This window comes from Grammomys surdaster, unplaced genomic scaffold, assembly GCF_004785775.1.
Source record: "Grammomys surdaster isolate TR1022 unplaced genomic scaffold, NIH_TR_1.0 139, whole genome shotgun sequence".
Classification (NCBI taxonomy): domain Eukaryota; kingdom Metazoa; phylum Chordata; class Mammalia; order Rodentia; family Muridae; genus Grammomys; species Grammomys surdaster.
This window is the reverse complement of record NW_021604597.1, coordinates 5095534-5100734: the sequence shown is the minus strand read 5'-3', so window position 1 is coordinate 5100734 and position 5201 is coordinate 5095534.

Below are 5201 nucleotides of genomic sequence, written 5' to 3'. Positions count from 1 at the left end.
GTCTCACTCTGTAGCCCAGGCTAGCCTGGAATGCATTATGTTGTCCAGGCTGGTCTTGGCAGCCTCCTTTCCTCAGGCTCTTGAGATAGATCTGGGATTATGAGTGTGAGATCTCCTGCACAGAAACAGATGAACTGTTTCTGACATGAAGCATCCACTTTCCATCTTCAGTTTTTGTTGCAGTCTTCTGATGAGTTTGAGTGCGACCAAGACCCATAATGACAAGAGAATGACACAAGTGGCAGAGGCAGACTTTGGAATGTGCTTCCACCTCATGGGGATTGGGGGTGGGGTGGGATTCTTTTCACACCTCTGTCTGGGTAACAGTGTCTCTGGCAGAACATGAGTATTTGGGTGGCTCTGGGTTCCACGGAGCCTTTTGATTTTGGGTGTCAACTTATTTGTTTTTCTGCCTGTCTTCCAAGGGACTTTATACCGCGTCCAGCCGCTATGCACTCACACTCCAAGAACATTTTAAAAACTGTGCTTTGAAAAACAATGTTAGTTATCCTTTAGGAAAGAGATGAAAGTTTTAGTAATAAATTATTACTTAATACCAGGTTTTTGTTTTTTGACAGGGTCTTGCTATATAGACCTGACTGGCCTGGAACTGGCTAAATAAAACAAGCTGGCTTTGAACCCGTGGAGCTCACTCTACCTCGATCATTAGATCGCTGTGATGACAGACATGAGCTATCATACCTGGTTCATTTCCAGCTTTCAGAATTCTTAATTTTTTAAAAGTTGAAAAACATTAAGGAACCTAACTCTTTTTAATTTTTTTTAAAAAATTATTCTCCTTTATATTACATTCTGACTGAAGTTCCCCCTCCTTCTTCTGCTCCCAGTACCCCGCCCACCAACCTCCCACCCATCCCCACCACCCCAGTCCACTTCTCCTTTGTTTCTCTTCAGGAAAGTGCAGGCCTCTCAAGGATATCAAACAAATATGATATCTCAAGTTGCAGTAAGACTAGGCATCTCCCCTCATAATAAGGCTAGATGAGGCAACTCAGAAGGAGGGAAAGGGTCCCACAAACAGGCAAGAGTCAGAGACAGGCCCTGTTACCACTGTTAGGAGTCTCACAAGAAAACCAAGCTACACAACCATAATATATATGCAGAGGGTCTAAGTCAGACCCATGCAGGCTCCCTGATTGTTGGTTCAGTCTCTGTGAGCTCCCGTGAGCCCTGAGGGTTTTCTTGCAGTGTCCTTGATGCCTCAGGCCCCTTACACTCCTAAGGAACTTAACTCTTGTGTAAGCAAATCCTACATAGAAAAGTGCCGATATTTTATTGTGTATCGATGACATTTTATGTTAAATATATATGAATCCATACATGTATCTGTATGTATTTTGGAATAGACATATTCATTTTTATTTTGTGTGTACATGTGAGTACTTTCATGTATATATGTGCACTGCATATGTGCTCAGTGTCCACAGAGGCCAAAAAGGATGTTGAATCCTCTAGTACTGGAGTTACAAGTTAGAGACCTGCCTGATATGGGTGGTGGGACTTGTTCCTCTGCAAGAGCAGCAAGTGCTCTTAACAACTGCTGAACCATCTCTCAGTGCCCTATATTTTTTCTTTTCCTTCCTTCCTTCCTTCCTTCCTTCCTTCCTTCCTTCCTTCCTTCCTTCCTTTCTTTTTCTTTCTGAGACAAGATCTTACTAGGTAGGCTAGACTGGCTTTTCACTCAAGATCCTCTTGCCTCAGTCTCCTGAGTATTGGGATTGCAGGCATGCTAGATACGTGTCTTCACTGTGCACATAGTTACCAAGTTAGATTTGTTCAGAAGTTTTCTGGGGCATTCACTCAACGTCATGGCAACCACAGCTTCCCTCCCAGAGAGGTTCCCATGGCTGGGAGAGGAGGCAGCACAACTTCACACCTGCTGGTTCTGCCGATAGGCAACCATGTTGCTGGCCTGTGAATGAAGCCAAGCTGTCCAGGGAACTTGAAGATTTAGTTCTGTGGGCAAGCAATGGACCTAGGAACCTGAGGTGAGATTGGTATAGAAGATATAGAAGAAGGTAAGAGCCAGGGATGACTTAAAACCTACTGATTGATTCAATGACAAATCTTCTCTATATTAATTATTATTTATATTTCATTATTTATATATTACATGTAATATTCTATATTTATATTATTTTTAAAATTTTAAAATTTATCTTTATGTGTATTTGTATGTTTGTGCTCTGTGTGTGTGTGTGTGTACATATGCACAATTTTTTTTGTTTTTGAGGAAGGGTCTCTCTACAAAGCTCTGCATGGCTTGGAAATCACTATAGGCTGGTTGGAACTCATGGAGATCCACCTACCTCTGTCTCCTCAGTGCTAGCACTAAAGGTGTACACCATCACTCTCAGCCTAACAGCACAAGTCTTGAGAGTTGGTGCTCCCCTTCCCCCTTGTGGTCCTGGGGCTTGAACTCAGGTTATCAGACTTGGCACAGGCTGCCTTTACCAGTTAAGCCATCCCACTGCCCCTCTTACGTTATTTTATCAGGATTAAAAGACAATGCTACAGTTTTTAATTTCCTCTGTGTGCATATTCTTCCTAAATTACATATTCGTCTCACCGTCACTGTGGCAGCTCATCTTACTAGAGGAAAGTTTAATTTTTGTGTCACTGATACCTGAGTTCATCACAGTGAAGCAGAAAAGGAGGGCATAGGACAGAATGGGGAGAGGGACAAGGCATGGCCTAAGGAGGCCTCCCTCCACTTCTTTCCTTCATCAAGGCCCCACCTCTTACTCAGCCGCTAGTAAAACTGTCCTATTATAATTGATCAAGGGCTGGATCTGTCCATTGTGTCATTGCCCTGTGACAGAGTTGTCTCTGGAAATGCCCTTGTAGACACACCTGAAGGTGTTCTTCACATACACACCCCAATAGGTACTTCTTAATCCAGTCAACTTCACAGTGGATAATAAGTATCACAAACTATAAATATTTAAATCCACTCTAATTGGGAAATGCCTTTGTTTCCAAGCTGTGAATCTTCACATTTTTTCTTTGCCTGTAGATTAGATGTCACTGCTGGCTTTCCTGCCTCTTTACTGTCAGAGGAACAGTGAAGAGCTTTGGTGTTTTATCAGTAGCTAGTGTTTATTGGGCATTTATATCAAGCCAGACTCTGAGATATGATTTTTCACATTTTTTGTTGCTTAATTCTCACAATGATCTTATTATGGTACTACTCCCAGTTCCTTGTAGAGAGATTGTTTATAACCAGAATAAAATAAGAACAAAAAAAATTTTGCAAAGTTACAGCAGCTGAAAATTGAATAGATGAAACCAGCCCAAGGCAGTGGGAACTCAGAACTCATGATCTTAAGTACTATCCTAAGTTTGTAGTTATGGTATCTATGATGGTTTGATTATATAAGAATGGACCCCACAGATTTACAGTTTTGAGTGCTTAGTCACCAGGGAGTAGCACTATTTGAAAGGGTTAGAAGGATTAGGAGGCATGGCCTTATTACAGTCCGTATGGCCTTTTTGGAAGAAGTGTATCAGTGAGGATGGGCTTGGAGATTTCAAAAGCCTATGGCAGGCCTAGATTCTCTCTCTCTCTCTGCCTACAGATCAGAATGCAACTCTCTGCTACTGTGTCACCATGTCTGCTTGCATGCTACCATGCTTCCTGCCATGTTGACAATGGACTTAACCTCTGAAACTGTAAGCCAGCCCTCAATTAAATGTTTTCTTCATAAGAGTTGCCTTGGTCATGTGTCCCTTTATAGCAACAGAGCAGGACTAAGGCATTACCATAGAATACAGAAATGTTTTTTCTCTGACTATATTAACATAGGGCAGTAGGTAGCACTTGGATTTCCCTGTTAGTTTTGCTGCATGAGCAGACACATGCAGCTGGCCTTCCATGTTTTTGACACATTCAGCAACAGCATAGCAAACATTCATCATCGTTAGTCCTTAAGTGACATAACAGATGGTATTTACATTGCAAGGAGGAATTGAATAACGCCCAGCTGTCGATACTGTAACAAATATTGTCCTTTGAAGACACTTGAGAACCATGTAATCAAGTTACAAAAAAAATCACAATAGATAATCCCCCCCCAGAACAAACAAAACCCCAAACCCAAGGCTCATAGTGCTTTAAGGGAAGGTTTGATTTGTGTTGGACCACTTTCACAGCTATCCTGGGGTGCATGTGCCTTACCATCTGCAAAGTAGACACACCTTAAAATATACAGGAGAATTTGTCTATGTAAGTACTATGATATTTTGTACAGAGGACTTGAGTATTCAAGGATTTGGGTGTATGCAAGCAGGTAACTTGCAACTATACATGTCATAGCCTATAGATGTCAAAGATTCATTCACTTTTTAGTTGAAACTTCAAGAAACCTTTCTATCAAGGAGTATGTTAAACAGACACAAAAGTAGATAAGAATATAATAGTCGTTCATGTATCCATCATACAATTTGAATGTCTGTCAAACAGCTTTGAAGTTTGCCTACAAGGGTCAAAAATAGTGCCTGTTATGCTAACTATTAAAAAGAGAAATATTTATTAATTAATATTCAGAAAGTAAACAGCTGTTAACTCTGTAACAAAAATATTTGAGTATGCATCTTCAGGTTCTTGCTATGTGGCCCAAGCTGGCACTAAATTCCTGTCTCAGCCTCTTGAGTACTAGCATTAGAGATATTTACTGCTTAAAAGACGCATTCGATAATTAATGTACCAACTCTATTTTATAAATACTTCTCTTTAAAAGATGTAAACTGGGTGGTGGTGGCACATGCCCTTAATCTCAGCACTCAGGGGGTAGAAGCAGGCAGTGTTGGAGGCCAGCCTGGTCTATAGAGTGAGATCCTAGACACCCAGGGCTACACAGAGAAACCCTGTCTTGAAAAACAAAACAAAACAAAACAAAAAGATACATGCATTGTGTGTTTCTAAAAGCAGATAACTCAGGGAAGACACTGGAAAGTGTGTGGGTGAATGCTCTAGGTCAGTTGGAGCACCTGGAGAAAACATGGCAGAATAAAGCAGTGAATGTTGCTTTGCTGTCTTTAAGATGCTATTTTGGGACCTCTGGATCAGTCAGCCAGGATCTACTGACCTGTGATCCTCCTGTTTAAAAACTTTACTTTTTAAAGAAAAAGGTTTAATTTATATCAATACTGAGCAGAAAAGAGAATACCCATTTACAACC